Source organism: Canis lupus, chromosome 10 (assembly GCF_048164855.1).
Source record: "Canis lupus baileyi chromosome 10, mCanLup2.hap1, whole genome shotgun sequence".
NCBI classification, from domain to species: Eukaryota; Metazoa; Chordata; class Mammalia; order Carnivora; family Canidae; genus Canis; species Canis lupus.
In genome coordinates, this window is record NC_132847.1 from 7,208,854 (window position 1) to 7,227,100 (window position 18,247).

An 18,247-nucleotide genomic window follows, 5' to 3' on the forward strand; every position below is an offset into this window, starting at 1 on the left:
TTGATACGAGACCACTTTACAGAAAATCAAATTTAGTTTCATACATAGAGGGAATTGACAGAGACACAAATTGCAAAAATAATTAGGCAACAGGAGGCTTATTATGGCATCCTGAGCCAAGGAGAGGGGTGGGGCCTGGGGATACAGGGGAGAAGAAGACCACCAGCAGGAAGGTGAGAGGAGATATTGGAAAAAATAAAGGTTGCCTTATTAAGCAGTTGAGTTTCGTAGGTAAAGAGGAATCTTTTGTTAAGGGTTAGTTGCCTTCTTGGTACAGGCTCTCCTTTCCCTTATAAATTTAGGTAGTTGAAGGGAGCTAAGGAATTTCTATTGAACCCCGGGTTGTGATTGCCTTTAACTCAAAACTGTGTTCAATGCCATATCTTGCAGTGGCCTGCCCTTGGCCCTTACAGGGGTGAGGGGAAAAGAGGGATCCAGAGCAACTGAGCTTTCTAGGTAGAGGAAACTGCTTGATTAAAGCCTTTATGATAGGAGGGACATGTGCTATTGAGAAAAATAAACAAGGCTAATATCCAGAGAGTCAGTCTGTCACTGTGGGAGACGAGCTCAGAGTGGCTGCTAAGTGCCAGGCATTGTGGGGCCTTGTAGACCCTGCTGGGACTTGGTTCTCAGCCCTAAGAGTAATGGAAGCAGTGATTCAGGTGTGGGGGTGACATACATTTCATCAGGCTCAGTTTGGCTTCAGTGTGGAGGACTCACCAGTTATGAGGGGATTTGATGGGAGGCTATTACGGTAGAAGGGAGAAGGAGATGGACCATGTCCCAGGGTGTTGATGGTGGAGCTGGAGAGAAGAGCACTGTTGATAGATTGCATGCAGGAGTGAGTAAGACAGAAAAGTCAAGGAAGATTCCATTTGCCTGGTTTCTTCTATGGTTGCCTTTCAAAACCTTCTATCCATTTGACCTAGTGCTCTTTCTTACTGATATATAGTATATATTTCTAGATTGAGGATCTTTTCCCTTTCTGTGTTACATATTCCAAACATTCTCTTCTCACCTATCCCTTGTCTTTTTGTTTTTCAGCATTATTTACAATCAAGAGTTTGTTTTGCCCAGTTATATATGTCAGTCTTGTCTTGTTCTTTTAGATTTTGTATCTCCTATTGTTTTTATGATAATTTTTGATTGTTTTGTGGTGGTGGTGGGGTGTTAGAAGGTAGGGATTGGCCTTATCTTTCCTAGATGGGTAGAAAATTACATTCAGGGATCCCTGGGTGGCTCAGCAGTTTGGCGCCTGCCTTTGGCCCGGGGCGCGATCCTGGAGTCCCGGGATCGAGTCCCATGTCAGGTTCCCGGCATGGAGCCTGCTCTCCCTCCTCCTGTGTCTCTGCCTCTCTCTCTCTCTATGTCTATCACGAATAAATAAATAAATAAATCTTTAAAAAAAAAAAAAGAAAATTACATTCACATCAGTTATCCTCTTTTCCCCACTAATTTGAAATAAATTTTCATACACACACATACAACACACACACAGACACATACATATATGGGAGGTAGTCAATACATTGTTCTAGTTCATTATTCTTGTTGACTTTTCCTGTGCTAATTGTGCACTGTTTCAGTTAGCATAGCTTTACTTAATTTTTAAAAAATTGTTAATGAATTTTGGACATGTTCTTATACCCAGAAATCCAAAGAATGACCTTGTTGGTTCCATGAAAGAAAACTATGGGTGTTTTACTTGAGATTGCAGTGAATTTATAGATTAATTTGGAAAGAATTGGCATTTTTATCACATCAATTCTTCCTATCTAGTGATGTCATCTGTCTCCATTTATCCAAATCCTCTTTTATGTCTCTCAGTAAAGTTTTATGATTTTACTCATGTAGGTCTTAAGGTGAAAGTATTTTGTTTGACTTGAATTGTCTTATAGTTTCCTACTTCTTGACTTCAGTTAAGTGTGTACAAATAGATTCATCTCTGTTGAAAATATCTAGGCTGATAATTTTGAGAGGTTTGTATACCTCAGATAATTTAGGTGTATCCTCTCTCTTTAAAAGGTTTGACATTTGTTCCAGGCAGGCGGATGTGGGGAAGGTAAATTTGTCTTTTCTTGGAATAATTACCTTTACAAAGAATTTGGACTCAATTTCTGTGCAATTGATGGCTTGCCTTCCCTAGGTCAATGTTTAATGTGGACAGAGGCTATGGACCTATGGCTGTGTATCTCCATCTTTAGAAATACATTATAATATTCTGGCATAATTCTTCTGCTGGTATTCATTCAAGGCCCAGCTTTAGAATCACTCATCCTTATTCTTGTCTGTTTATCTGCATGCAGATCTTTCTCTGGCCTCCTACCTCCTAGATTCATTGCAGGGTGGAGGAAGTCTAGCTGTAAGCCCTTAGGAAACTGAGCCTAAAGTTCATCTTCTATGCTTCCGAGAGATTGTCCTCTTGCCCCACTCTTTGCTCGGGCAAAGAGAGGGGTTTCCATTAGATATGAAGACTGATAGTGCACATGGGGGCATGCCCAAAAAGCTTAAGGACTCCAAGCATGTTTCTCTGTTTGATGGATCCAGCATTCTTTGTTCAAACAGCTCTGTTCAAAAACGGTTCTTTCAGTGTCCAAGCTATGCTTGTGTCTGAAATTGCAGACTTTATGTAAATTAGGGAGACATGGTGAATTCCCTGGAAGCGCTGGTGGGAACAAAGCTGGGTTCCCCCAACCTCTCAGTCTCCCCTGGGTTTGCCCTCTGCCTCTCTGACATTGCTTGCTCATGAGAGTCCATCAATGGTGACTTGTATCTTCATTTTGTTGCCATAGCCTGGGCTCTGCAATTTGCAGCTTACTATCGATTTCATTTGGGGTTAATACTTTCCTATTATACCTATTGTCTGGCTCTCACTCTCCTGCCTGGTACCGTAATACACTGCTTTCAGTATTCTAATGGGATCGCATGGGTCTGCCATCGCCAGCTCGAGTTTTAACAGGAAGCTGGGACAATAAGGGCCTTGAGAAAGCAAATGTGAGAAATGCATGCTTCTGTCTGGGGATGTTAGTGCAAAATGGAAACAATACTGTCTTTTTGCTTGCGTCTGCCACCCCATTTTCACCAGTGGAGAACTAGCACCCTTCCCCGTACCATGCTCACAAGCAAAGAAAAATGGCTTCAGCCATCAGAGGCTGAGCTTCAAGATCTGAAATATGTTTCCTTGTAAACATATAATAGCCACCCATCGGCTGCTTTGTTTCCTTCCATTCCGTGCTCAACTCTAAGCAAATTGGTTCTTGGTTCACAGAGCATCCCTTGATTAATCACTCATGATCATAATCATAATCATAATAACACTATGTAGCATTTTAAAAGAGAAATTCAGAAAACCTAGTGGGCAGGTAATTCTTGACAACTCCTTTGTGCATTCATTGAGCCTAAGCAGATGATGCAGTACAGCTTTGGGGGAGTGGGGGAGACCAGCTCCATGCAGAGCCAACCTTGAGGAAGGGGCTTCTAGATCTTTCCAAACCCAGTGAATGATGCTCCGTTTCATAATGACAAGTTAATGCTGAAGAAGGAATGATAAGTTTTCACTCTTCTGAAGGCTGAAAGTAGGAAAGTTGGAAATGGCCTCTATTTTAGCTGCCAGATCATGTCAGGTACTTGGTTTCTAGCTTGCTTTGGAGGGTCCTTCTCCATGATTACCCCGTTATTCTTGTGGACTCCTCTTTCCTTCCCCAGAGTCTTTAGTGATACTCTTCTCTACCCTCACATGCCTTTTCCATCTTGTACTGGAAGAGATAGACATTTAGTTGTTCCCAGAACTATGTTCCTTCTTTCACAAGTCATAGCGTTTTTGGCTTGGCACATGGTTGCCTAACTGGAAACTACATTTCCCAGGCTCCCTAGTAGCTGATTCTGGCTATAAATTAGGCTCCACTGATGGAAGCTCTCATAGGAGATTTGGAAGAAGAGAGACAGGGGCTTCTTTTAGATTCTGGCTGTCCTCTCTGACCAGCAAGACCATGGATTTCCTGCACTGGTTTCTGGCCTTCTCTACCTTCGTGCTGGACAAGAAGCAGTGGAGGTAGTGGCCACATCTTGATCTGATCTCCAGTCTCTAAGCACAGCCTCTTCTGTCCGTTCTCCTGCTTCCTGCTACCCCAGGGACCTCAGGCCTCTGCCATGGCTGTTGCTGTGCCTCTGTGATTACAGCCCCTCTGCTAGGCTGGCTCTGTTTGTTCTGGGACTCATTCCAAGAAGCTCATCTCTCGCTTGCCAGTGATTCTATAAGCCTCACAACTCCTGTATTATTAAACCCATTTTGCTTAAAATATGTGGGGTAAATTCTGGTTCCTGCCCTACCCTAGTGCAAATAGCATTGGTTATGTCCAGTCCCATGGAATTTGAGGGCAGGGACTGACCTTATATAGTAGTAGGCCCTCACGGAGAACCAGTGAGTTCCATGTGCCAGGCTTCATGTGAGGCTCTTGACATACATTCTTTTATTGGCTCATCCCAGCCACCCTAGGAGGTAGGCATCACTGCCATTTTGTCAAGGTCCCTATCTACAAAAGTGAGGTTAGGGAGGTCAGTCACTTGCCTAAGGCCAGAGAGCTAGGAAGGGAAATCCTATCCTTCCTTTAAGCCTTGTGTCTTCTCCCAGCTAGGACCAAAAAATGGTTAGTCTCAGAAATATCTGCTGCCTACTAAGATCTCAGGATAATTTCCTTCATTTTCAGGTGGGGAGACAAACAGACAGAGAAACATGACTTCACTTTTTTGACTCTTCCCTGTGAATATATGCTCTGACACGCTGGCTTAAACTGGTCCCCTTCATACATGGCAGAGTTCTAGGCCTCCATGTGATGTGGGGGATGGAGACCCATTTGCTCCTCACAGTCTCCCCTTTACCTCCTTATTTGATCCTAAGAAAGAAGAGGTTGCTATCTATCATCAGTCTCTTATAAGGACTGCCAGTGCCTAAAGATTTCATTATGTTTTATCTTTAAAAAAAAAAATAAAGCCCCCAGTGCATGTATTACAGAAATTCCAAAAGATTCCACAAAGCAGGATTAGCAAAGGGGACTGGGACCTGCCTGCGAGTGGCCTGATTCTCACCTGCTTTTTCTGACATCCTATGCTTCCACTTACTTGGCTGGAGGAGTCAGTTTTTTGTTTTTGTTTTTAAGTATATTTATTTATTTTAGAGAGAATGAATGAGTGGGGAGGGGGGAGAGGGAGAGAATTTCAAGCAGTCTCCCCACTGAGTGTGGAGCACCATGTAGGGCTCACTTTCATGACCCTGAGATCATGACCTGAGCCAAAACCAAGAGTTGGCCCCTTAACTGACCAAGCCACCCAGGTGCCCCCTTGGCTGGAATTGTTTAAGGCCTTAGGGGAGCCAGGCTTCTTGTAGGGAGGGTCCCTTCTCTCACATGCTGTCCAAGCCATTGTGTCCACACACACTCTAACTAGCTCATCTTGACTCCAGCCTATGCTCTGGATAAGCTTTTATCAAACCAGAATGATGAGACATATGGTTTGGGTTGTGTGCTGTTGGGATTCTAGGGCATTTCCATCATGCTAACCTAGTTAAAGGCATTTTCCATGAGCCTAGCTTGGCTCCTGAATTTACATTAGGGGTTGAGGTGGAGGGCAGGAAGCTAAGAAAAATATATTAGGTGACATTGCTAGGCCTTTTTTTGTGCACATATACCCTTCAGTTACCTTTGAGGAAAAGGCCTAGAAAGGCCAAAACAGAATTTTGGTACTAGTACAGTTCCATTTCATGCACCCCCCCCCCCCCCATTAGCTCTCTGTAAAAGATTTCCCGCAGTGTCTTTGCTAGCACCTACAACCCTCCCCTGGCCCAAGTGAAATGGATCTTCTGTCAAGGCTCAGTTCAATGGTTACCACCACCACGAAGCCTCTTTAGACCTGGCAGACAGAATGATTCCTTTTGTTTTTAGCAGCCCACAAGCTTTGTCGACACAATGGATCTAATACCACAGCCATACCACGGTACGCTGTAATGAGGTGTTTACTTATCTGCATTTCCCACTACGTATTGACCTCCCTAAGGAGAGTGACTACATCTTATTCATCTCTTAATCCTCCACAGCTACGTAAATATTTGCTAAATCACATTGAATTCCCACCCCCAATTCAAGGCAATACAGGCTTCTTTGATTTTAAGGAGTCCTTGGTTGGAAGATGCACTTTGGTTTAATAACTGTTTAGGGTAGATGTATTCAATGCACATGGGTGCATATTCCCTTAAACACACTACTGATGAACAGGGATTGTGGACACCAGCTCCATAGTGGGAACACTGGCTCCCCCACTGACAAACTCTGTGGCCTTAGACAATTGCCATAACTCCTCTGTGCCTCAGTTTCTTAGCTCTAAAATAGGACTAATAATTTTTTTTAAGATTTAATTTATTTATTCATGAGAAACACAGAGAGAGAGAGAGGCAGAGACACAGGCAGAGGGAGAAGCAGGCTCCATGCAGGGAGCCTGATGCGGGACTCGATCCCAGAACTCCAAGATCATGCCCTGAGCCAAAGGCAGACATTCAACTGCTAAGCCACCAGGCATCCCAAGGACTGATAATTGTGTCTACCTCATAGTGTTGTTGGGAAGAATATCTGAATGAGCCCTCGTAGAGCATTTAGAATGTATCATGGCACACTACAAGGGCTATTTAAATATTTGTTATTATCATTATCCTGATAGCAGATATGATACAATGGAAAATAAAAAAATATATACCCTAAACTGAAAGTTTAATATTCTTAAAAGCTGACTCAAACAACTCTCAGTTGAGAGCACTTTACACAGCACTAGCTGCCTCTGGAGTTGGCCCTTCTGCTCTGGACATATGAAGGGTTCTTCTTTGTCCCACCCACAGGGACCATGCCTACTTTTCTTGCATTATCACTTTTCTTCCTTCTCATTAGTCTTTGTTTCTATCTGAAGGTTGGCTCGGGACCTTGTATGGTGAATAGCATCAGCTGGCAAGGAGTCTAACAAACAGTAAGTACCTAATAAAAATAGTAAACGAACAAATGAATCACCACTAGAACCCACACACAGCACCTGGAATCAGTGACTAGATATCATATTGTCAGATACTTGGAGTTAGAACCAACAGGTAAACCAACAAGCCCCCTCCTTTCTGTTCCAACTCTGACAGGCACATACTCATAGTTTGGGGACAGATCTAAATAGGTACCAGGTTGTACTTGCATCTTGATTCTTTGCTAAAGAATCCAAGCTGAGGTATGGACACATTTTTTTTTTCATGCTCTTCTTCATTATTGTTTTTCATCTTTTTAGAGAGAGAGAGTGCTTGAGAGTGAGAGCATGCACATGAGCCAGGGTAGGGGTTGGGGGGTAGGGGTGGGATAGAGGAAGAGAGAGAATTTCAAGCAGGCTCCATGCTCAGTGAGGAGCCCAGTGCAGGACTCCATCCCACAACCCTGAGATCTGACCATGGCCAAAATCAAGAGTTGGATGCCCAGGTGACTGAGCGACCCAGGTGTCTCCTCTCCATTATTCATCCAGTCCTTGCTCTACTTCTTGCTTTCTGCCTGCCACCTCATTGCACTCAAATCCACTCTCACACATGAGCTCTTGGTCTGTACATGTGACAACTATCTCCTCATCTTTGATACATCCAGAATTTCAATCACCCATTTGTACTTTTGATGCTATTTTTCTTTCTTGTGTGCTGCCCTGTGAAGGCATAAGTTTGCCTAAAGTATTATCACCCCACAACTCCTCCAGGTGCTACCATTGGAAGCCATTTAACTCCTACTTTGGATAAAATATCAGTACTGCCTTGTGTGACTTATTATATAAGAGATAAAGAGTATAGATCCTATGGCCAGTACAATTGTTCATTTTTGTATTTATTAAACACCTATACAGCCTATCTGACAGATGTTGATAGTCTAACTGGATTAAAGGTATTAAAAAGGTATAAAGAATAAAAGGTATTAAAATACATCATTCCTTGCACACTCATTTGACATGGCATTGCAGATGTTCATAGAAGGGACCATCCACTGGGGAGGATCTGAGTGGTTGCAGTGACTTTCATGAAGAGAGGGGAACTTTTCTGGACTGGAAGATTCAAGCCAGTGACAGGGGAAGTAGTCAAGTATTCAAGAAGAGGAACGTGGCAGAGAGGCAGGAACGAGCATGCCGCATGTGGGAGTGAGACCAGTTTGACTGGAATGGAGAACAGGAAGTTTGAATCCTAGGTCCAAGTATTTGATGTAGACTGAATCAGGTTTCTGAGAAGGGAGTGATGTGATGGAAGCAGTTAGGAGAAGATAATCTAAGGAAGTTTAGAAAATACATTTAGAGGATACCGAAGCATAGCCCTGGGGAGGCCAGCTGGGAACCCCATGCCCATGGTGAATGAGTCAAGATGGCAGCATGGGAATGGAGAAAAAACATGGGCATGAAGACATTCAGAAAAGCGGAGCTTTATACATCATCTTTCTTGTTATTTGGTTAGACTTCCAGCATATTTTCTTGCCTGTGGGAAGCTGATAGTTACTTTTACTTCATGTTTCTCTAATTACTCTGGGCTCCCATATCTCCTTAGCCCTCCTTATAAGCCATTCACATAGAGTACAGCCATGTCTTAGTGTGGTAGGTGGTGTAATGGTTAATTTTATGTGTCAACTTGCCTGGGCTACAGGAGGCCCAGATAGCAAATTAAACATTTTTCTAAGCATGTCTGTGAGGGTGTTTCTGAATAAGATTAGCATTTGAATCGGTAGATTCAGTAAAGAGGATTGCCCTTTACTGATTGGGGGTGGGCATCATCCAATCTGTTGACAGCTAAATAGAACAAAGATGGAGGAAGAAGGAATCATGCCCCCCGCCCCCCCCCCCCCACCTTTTTTGCCTCATCACTTGAGCTGGGACATCTCATTTCATCTTCTCCTAACCTTGGGCTGGGGTTTATCCCCATCAGCTCCCATGGTTTCTCAGGCCTTCAGACTCAGATTGAATTATGCCACAGCTTTCCTGGGTTTCCAACTTTTGAATGGCAGATCGTGGGACTTCTCAGCCTCTATAATCTTTTGAACTGATTCCTCCTAATCACTATCTATATGTAGGTAGTAGCTAGACTGATTTCTATTTCTCTGGAGAACTCTGACTAATACAGATGGGGAAAATTCAATCACAAAAAACACAGGGTTCTCTTATTGGGTTGGGTGGTGATGGTGATGGGCGTTAATGAAATGACCAGGAAGACCCTGGCCTGGGACTTCTATGAAATATCCATGTGACAGCTGGAGTATGGCATCATGAATGACACATCTGACACCCTTACCTTCTCTGCCACACCCCTCCCCACTTGTAGTAACAACATAAGAACTGGAGCTGGATGGGGTTAGGAACCAACCAAGAATCAATACTCCCATTTTCCTTTGTGCTCAATTTTTGCCATATATTTTTGTGGCATTGTTAATTTCCCAAGAGACAGCTTATTGAAGGTGGTCTGGTAAGGACTCAGCTTTCTCAGACACATTTAAGAACTTGACAAACATCATCACTGATATTTTTTCCCATTTCTCTGAACTTTAAAGGTCTTTTAGCTTGCTATAATGGTTAACCCTCATTAAAGCTGCTCATATTCTCTGCTGTTGTTTGAAGGCGATTTGTCTCCCCACTGAAGATCAGCTTCCTCTGAGCTTCTGCTGTGTGTTGCACTTTTCCTTTCGCCTGGCATAGGTGCTCACCATAGTTGAAAGAAATGAATGAATAGATGAATCCCCTGGAGTTCTGGCTGCGGTGAAGAGCTCGTAAAGACAACAGAACTTTTTTGATTGATTGTGATTTTTGAAGAACTCAAAATAAGTGTATTCACAAGTATACACATCAGCTAGTTTGTGACACAAACTAGGGTAAATGTAGCTTAAGCACCCAGTCTAGTCATATAGACTTCAGGGTAAATGAATGGTAGCGTGGAAAAGCTGGCATTGTGTCTTGGTCCCAGATCTGTAGACTTCAGGGTTCATCTGCTCAGATCTTCTCACTTTTTAACTGAACTTTAGAGGGAAGAAGTGACTTGCCCAAGATACCATAGCAGGGGGCAGTGTCTGAAAAAAATATCTGGAAAGGTCTATTCCTAAATCTGGTCTCAGGTTGCCATATTTGGGACCACCATCAGAGACTCAGTGGGGAGATGTGTACCTGCTGCTAGAGCTTGCAGTGCCCAAACTACCCCTGCTCCAAAGTCGTCCAATAGCTCTTCTAGAGCTTTACCGGTTGATGAAACAGAGAGCAGAAGTGCCAGTAGCTGAAGGAAGATTGGGGATGGAAGGAGAGGCCAGGAAATGTGGGACTAGGACTCCTTGGTAAGGGGGTCTGGTCTGAGAACCAAGGCAGCGGTCCCCCCAGATTGTTATTGATTGAATGTTTGTATTCCTGACCCCAGTGGGATGGTACTGGGAGATGGAGCCTTTGAGAGGTTATTAGATTTATATGAGGCAGCAGATGGAGTCTCTCTGATGGGATCTAGTGCCCTTACTATAAGATGAAGAGACCAAAGCTCTCTTTCCCTCTCTTCCATCTGAGGACACAGTGAGAAAGCAGCTACCTACTTATCTCAGTTTTGGACCTCCCAGCCTCTAGACCTGTGAGAGATAAATGTTTGTTTTTCAAGCCACCCAGTCTATAGTAGTTTATCCTAGCAGCCTGAGCAGACTAAGTCGCAGGTCTATGTGCTGAGTATTTGAAAAACCCCTTTCTGCTACTGGAGCAGAAAAGAAATCTGCTTCCAGTGAACCAGATATTCCAAGGAATATTTGCAAATTTATTCAGAGATTTCTTTTTTTTTCAGGGAAGTATTTGAACTGGGACATGATAAAAGTGGGACTTTTTTTTTTTTTTTTTTTTTTTTTTACCCCAAGTGTGGAGAGGCAGGGAGAATTATCCTCAGAGAGAGAAGAAAGAAGCAACCTGACAATGCAGAGCAAAGGCAAGAAGTGAACCCTTCAAGGTGGGGGATGGAATACATGTTCACTCCAGTTTGCCAATCCCAGCCTGAGTCCCCCTGTTCTTCCTATTTTACTTAAATTAATTTAAATGAGTTGTTTCTTGTAACCAGCTAGTCCCTGGCTAATACTAGTCCCTGGCTAATATCTGGTGTCACTAACTGCAGTTCTTTACCTTTCTTCTCCCACAAACTGAAACACCTTACCTGAGAAAATGAAGAAAACCAAAATAACCAACAAGTATGCAACAGCAATTAAAGCTGTTAAACTCTTTACTTTTGTGGGATTCCGGCTTTGTTACTCTTTTGCAAACTGGTCTTCATGCCTTCAATTTATATGGTTATTTCTCTATAAAAATTCACTTTGAGTTCTTAACACTTGGGTTAATAATTTTTTAAACGTGTTTAAAAGTTAAAGTCTGTGGACATGTGTAAAGTAACTTGGTCCATTTGGAGGTTATGGTACAGTGCAAAGACCAGGGATGGGTTTTGGTCTCTCGTGCGTGGCTGAGTCACTACTAGCTGTAGGAGTCTGGACAAGTCATTTAAGCTCTTTGAACCTGAGTTTCTTTGATTATCTCTAAAATGGGGATAGTAATATTCTCACCATTGGATTGTTATGAAGAGTAAATGACTTAGTCTACATAAAACACTACTGTTCAACACATAATAGATTCTTAATGGATGGGAAGTCCTTCCCCCACTCCCCCCTCTGTCTCTCTCTTTTTTTAATCCATGGGCAGATGAGTTCTATCCCTTGACGTAATTGATCATTTTCTCAGTTTGTCAGAACTTCAAACACATCAACTATCTGGTTTATTTTTGCTGAGTTCAAAATAGATGAAAGTTGACCTTTGCATGACTGATAACCCTCTTTCAGAGTATATGGTCTCTTCCATTATTCAAAAAAAGCCCCAGATTATTCCTGACCTTAGAAAGAGAAGACAGTTTCTTTTTTATTTTTGTCCCCAAAGGCAGTTGATGAAATGTAAATCCTAACCCAAAGAGTTACCAGTAAATGATTCCTATGTTTTATATATGGTGATGACTACTGCATGGAGGTGTGAGGTCTTTGGAAAAGCAACAGGAATGGCACGTCTTCAGATTCTTTTTATAGTCAGCTGGAGGGGTTCCGATTTGATTTAGGTACGATTTAGTTTGTAACTGGATTAAACTTTGCACTCCATTAAAAACCAATCAGCTGACTTACCCTGCAGGAATTTTGCTCTTATGAAGAAGACTTCATTTAAGAGCTGCCCCCTCCACCCCTCCTCCCCCTCCCCCCGCCTTCCAGATGAGTTATTTAGCCTACAGCTTTCCTGCCTTCTTTTCTTGGTGCATCCTATCTTCGCTTGAATAAGGACATAAGTAAATTACAGAATTCCTGTTGGTTCTAGTTTATTCTTTGGTGCGGAGATGAATTTCTCAAGAATTCTTTTCATCCCTTGTCCTGTTGAATTCTATCCTTGGAGAAGTTGAGAATTACCGTGGGGCCAGCTGTGGGGGGGGGACTAAGAGTCTGGATTCAAGAAGAGAATGGAATATGTGTTAATAGCAGATATGAAATAGTTATCACACAAGAACATTGGGAGAAATAGCTTGGCGACTCCGGACAGGGACAGAGAATACACATGATTGATTCTGAGAGTATTAAGCCTGCACCCTGTTTCTTCTGTGCTTATCATGGGTCTATACACTTGTCTGGGCTTGATAAATGGACAGTTTTTTTTTTTTTTTTTTTTTTTTTTTTTTTTTTTAAGAGAGAGGGAGCAAGCATGGAGGGGGAGGGGCAGAGGGGCAGATGGAGAAGGAGAAAGATAATCTTAAGCAGGCTCCTCACCCACGGAGTCCCACACAGGGCTTGATCTCATGACCCTAAAAACATGACCTGTGCCAAAATCAAGAGTCGACCCCTTAACCCACTGAACCACCCCGGCGCCTTGATAAATGTATCTTTTAATGACATTGCCTGTCAATGCATTGGCCATAGTCAAGCTTTTACTTGTGAGTATGCCCCTGGACATTTATTTTAGGAGGTCAAATGTCATCGTTTTGCAATAATCATAATACTAACAACAGAAATAAGACTTTAAAAAAAGGCAGGAATAGTGAGATCCAACACGTCCTAAGCACTTATTTGATGCCCAGCACTCTGCCAGGCATGTGATATGTTCATTATCTTTTTTAATACCCAGAGCCACCCTATGAAATAGATTCTATTGCTCCTCTTGGCCATTGTTGCAAATCGCATTAAGTTATTTGCCCAGAGCCACGTAGCAGTGTGGTGCAGTGAGGTTCAAACCCGGGCCGTCCGTTCTGCTGGGCATTGTGTACTTGCTATCCAATCCCACAGAAGATACTCGTTTAGCAGAGTCAGATTGAACTTATTAGTGATGTGGGAACGATTCGGCAGATAGGAAATTTGGAGCAGTTGGAAATATCTCAGTTAGTGACAGATGTCGTTGAACAGGAGAGTTCTTAGAGACTGCTTGCTTCATTGGTCAAACTCAATTTTAGAAAGGTGCCGATTCATGGACACAGTTGTTTCGCATTATGACCAGATGCTTATTCAATACTTGAGAACGTTTCCTCTTGATTCAGCCTAATGGGAAATTAATAAGTGATTTTTGGGGAAAGCAAGAAATATGAAAGGGCTGGGGTAGAGTACAGATAATAATCTTGTTCATAAAGAAGCTGCCAACTACCCTCCCCCCCCCCCCCCCCCCCCCGTCCCTAACTCCCCCAGCCCCCAAGGCATCCCAGTTGCTTTGTTTTGATTGACACAAAACTCTTGTTTGTCCAACTGTTGCCAAGTGACACTTTGGCATTTGCATCGCCAGGAAGTGCTGGAAAATAGGGCTCCCGCATTTCCTTGTATTATTTTAATAGTAATTAGGACTAAAAGTTATTTTTAGCCTTCTGGCAGTAATTATTTATTGCAGCTTCTATTTTAAGTTTGTAAATAAGATTCTATTTCCTGGTTGCCTGGAATGAGAAGTTTATGACATAACTGAGTAGATTTCTGTGTGTCTTTTATGAGACAAATTCCAGGATTGAGTAGCAGTAAATTCTTCATGGAAAAACAGTTTCAGTGGGAACATAGACAAGAAAAATTACTCACTGTGACCCATTATTACATATAAAAACATAGCACGTTTCTTGTTTTGATTGTTTAAAATGTGCAAAGATTGGTAATTTTTATGAAATCAGAAAAATCCCTACTTTGTTCTGGCAAATTAGTATATGTTGCTTTGGCTCTATATCTTCCTTGGTTATACACTAGCTCTTGTTCTATTTTAGTATACTGAGTATATTTCATCTTTGAATCAAGCAAAAATTCATGAGGAGGATATCACAGGGTGCCTGTGTATTACTTTTCTTGCTCTTTTATTTTTTTTTAAGGATTTTATTTATCTGTTTGACAGAGAGAGATAGAGTGAACACAAGCAGGGGGAACGGCAGGCAGAGGGAGAGGGAGAAGCAGACTCCTTGCAGAGCAGAGAGCCCAATACGGTGCTCAATCCAGGACCCTGAGATCATGACCTGAGCCGAAGGCATATGCTTAACCGAGCCACCCAGGTGCCCTTTTTCTTGCTGTTTTAGAATGTTACTTGCTTTTTATTTTATTGTGGCTTGCTTTCTTTTATAATTTCATTAGCTTTTGCCTGGGAAGGAGGGGCTTGACATCAAACTATTTGGTCTGTCCAGGGTACACTTGCTCTGTGATAAGCCCTATGAGAAGTATGCACAGTCACTTGGAAATCTAATCTACTTCTCTGCAAAGTTCTGGGATAGAAATATTGAGTTCTTGTCCATAGAATCTGCACCAGAAATACCAGTGACTTAGTGGCTATTGACCTCTACCTTGGGAACTTTCAGAATCGAATATCTCATATTCTATTCCCTTGGTAGGTTAAAAAATGCTTTTCCTACTTGACATATTGCATAAGTTAACAGTTTCTGAAAAGCACTAATTGACTTATCAGAAAAAATCTCTGAATGCACAGCAAATGCAAAGTCAATCAAAGAAATCTCCTGCAGGAAACGCAGTGCCAGGCGATTTAAACATGCCCCTAAAATGTGGGGTCTTGGGGCGCCTAGGTAGCTCAGTTGGTGAAACATCTCCCTTTGGCTCAGGTCATGATCCCCAGAGTCCTGGGATGGAGTCTCATGTGAGGCTCCCTGCTCAGCAGGGAGTCTGTTTCTCCCTCTGTGTGTTTACGTGCTCTCTCTCTCAAGCAAATAAAATCTTTAAAATAAATAAGCAAATAAAATGTGGGGTCTGAGCATGTTTCTTCTTCCTGGATTAAGAAGACATGATGTGCTTAAAGCCAAAACAGAACCAGAACCATTTATGGTTGTGTTTGTACTCTACCCTATTCTCATGGCCTTTAAATACACTTGTTTGTATTTTGGTTGAACAAGAGAGGTGATTAGGTCTTTAGCATGTGACCCACTCAGATACACAGGCTTTCCTCATCTCTGTGAGGTCATAGAGATAGGCCTCAACCAATAAGTTACTGAAGTCTGGACTGGGTTTTGGTGTGAGGGATGCAGCAACCAAATTTCCATCGCTCAGATGTTGGCTGACCTCATTTTCTTACTGGCTGTCGACTGGAGGCTTCTGTGTTCTCACCACATGCACCTCTCCGTAAGGCAACTCACAACATGGCCACTTGCTTCCCCCAGAGGAAGTGATGGGAGAAAGGGGGGGGGGGGGGCAGAAAGAGAGAGAAGAAAAAGAGAGATTGAGATTGAATGAAAGAACAAGTTTGCCCCAACAGCCACAGTCTTATAACCTCATCTCAAAAGTGACATATCATGACTTCTGCTGTATTCTAAAGGCCACAGTGACCAAACCCTATCCAGGGTGGGAGGAGACTGTACAGAGGTGTGAACTCCAGGAAGCCAGGACCATTGGCTTTATAGGATGGCTCTTGTAGGATGCTGTTTATGGTCTGGGGAAATTTCTGATAAAACTTTACTGTTTATGTTATGTTGGTAGAGGATACAGGAAGCAGGAGGTTCAGTGGTGTTCACTGCAGTGCTGTCTTGACTTGCGGACATTCGAAATGATGGGGCTAGGTTTTATTATACTTGCAGTCTGATGCTTTTGAACACAAGATTCAACTTCATTAACAAGTAATTGACAACACATCTCAGAGAATGTGGGTTTGTAACTGGTTGCTGACCTGCGCATAACATCATTTACGGGAAGTAATCCATATAATGCGTACACACTTTAAAGTAGCTTCATATACCTGAGAACTTTTTTTTGTCAGTATTATTACATGGGATTTAAACTTACCTAAGCTTTACTTTTTCAAAGTTACTATATATTTTTTTCTTTTGAATTGTCTTGTGTTTTAAAAAAAGAAACCTGGCTGCCTCTCTACATGGACAAAGGAAATTGATTATCTTGAGTTTGCTATTGGGCAAGGGGAGCAGGCACCTGGGCAGCTCAGTCAATTGAGCGTCCACCTTCGGCTCAGGTCAGAATCCCAGGGTCCTGGGATCGAGCCCTTCATCAGGTTCCCTGCTCAGCAGGGTGCTTGCTTCTCCCTCTCCTACTACCCCTGTTTGTGCTTTGTTTCTGTCAAATAAATAAATAAATAAATTCCCAAACAACAACAAAAAAGAATAAATATGAAAATAGCCTATATTGAAAATACCTTCCTTTCACCCATTTGATGGACTTGAACTGCTTTGAGGCCTTATGTCCCAATTATGTTTCATGGAGCAGGAGGAAGTATATGTGATAATAGGTCCTGACACCACACTACAGTCTGTCAGCTACTTTCTTTTATTAATTAACATCCTTTGGAGAATAGTTTATAGGTGGGCTGTGAAAGAAGCAGAGAGGTAGAGAGATAATGGAATCACGTTAGGTCACTACACAAAGTCTTATGTTACAGAAAAGAAGACTCATTCAAGGGCTTTACGGATTGGAAGAAGGAAGGAGTGTGTTCTAGTGATTAAGGAAATCATGTTGAGCTTGGTTTCCTTTTATCCTGGAAGGTATGAGGAGCCTGGCCTCCTAGAGAAACAAATGGGGATTTGAGGTGATGGGGAGGGGCCTGGGATTTGATACCTCCTACCTTGAGGTTAAGTGATAATAGGAATCAAACCAAGAGTTGTGATAGAATATCACAGTTTCTTTACAGGGTCCTCTGTCCAGCCCTTGAAGGATTATAGCTGTGGTGGGAAGGAGCATGGCACAAGATTTATGACCCTAGCAGGAATTAAGCTCTCCTTCAAGGGTACTCTGTCCTTCTTGGGAAGAAGTTGTTTAGAATGAAAGATCTTGGGATCCCTGGGTGGCTCAGTGGTTTAGCGCCTGCCTTCAGCCCGGGGCGTGATCCTGGAGTCCCCAGGATCGAGTCCCACATCGGGCTCCCTGTGTGAAGCCTGCTTCTCCCTCTGCCTGTGTCTCTGCCTCTTTCTGTGTGTCTCTCATTAATAAGTAAATAAAATCTTTTAAAAAAAATAGAATGAAAGATCTTGTTCAGAATCCAGTGATGGTCTGGTCAGGCAGGGTTGGTCAGAGCAGGCTTATCTGGAGGCTACACCAGAATCTCTGGCAATGTTGATCGTCTATGTCCTTCAGCTTCTGGAGTCTCCGGTTCCATAAAGTTTTACTCTACTAACCTTTTGTCTATAGTCTCTGATGCTATCTAGTTGACTTCTTGGATCCTCCACAGTGGTGAATCACTTTTAGGGCTCTTTAGGAAAATAATACATAACTACAAATATAAGTTAGATGTAAAAATAAATATTAATTTAGACTGAGCAAAGAAATCACAACAAATCATACATTCGATAAAGCCATCAGATACAACTAACATGACAAATCCAGAAAAGATACCAAACAGAATAGCTTCAGGATCTTAGCATTACACAACTTTTTTTCTCTTTTGCCACCCACAGCCTTTTAGTACTGGGCACTGTGGGGCAAATTCCCATCATAATATTATTTCAGACTTTGTCTCTTCATGTCTCAACACTGGGAGAATTGGCACTATGGGTGATTGGACGGTCTCTGAAGTCATTTGTTATTCTGGTATAACTAGTGATCACTTAACTATACATAGAAGCCACTGAACACCTCATAAATATAGCATCCTAAACCAAGCCAAGGGATTCCCCAACTCGACTTCCCTTTATCGGTTATGCACCATGCCCACGGCCACTCTGGGGCCTCTCAACCTGAGGAGAAGTGTGATGGAGAATAAGTCAAAGTGGAAAGAAAGAGACTTA

General features: G+C 42.5%; 1 long non-coding RNA gene across 15 annotated transcripts in view; it reads left to right on the forward strand.

Moving 5' to 3' along the window:
- Window positions 1–15,506: 15,506 nt before the first annotated feature.
- Window positions 15,507–18,247, forward strand: part of LOC140641187 (uncharacterized) — a 91,911-nt gene continuing 89,170 nt past the window's right edge. For all 15 annotated transcript variants that reach the window (XR_012037705.1, XR_012037702.1, XR_012037709.1 and 12 more), the window contains exon 1: window positions 15,507–15,641. This is a non-coding gene — a long non-coding RNA (uncharacterized lncRNA). The remainder of the gene's footprint in view (window positions 15,642–18,247) is intronic.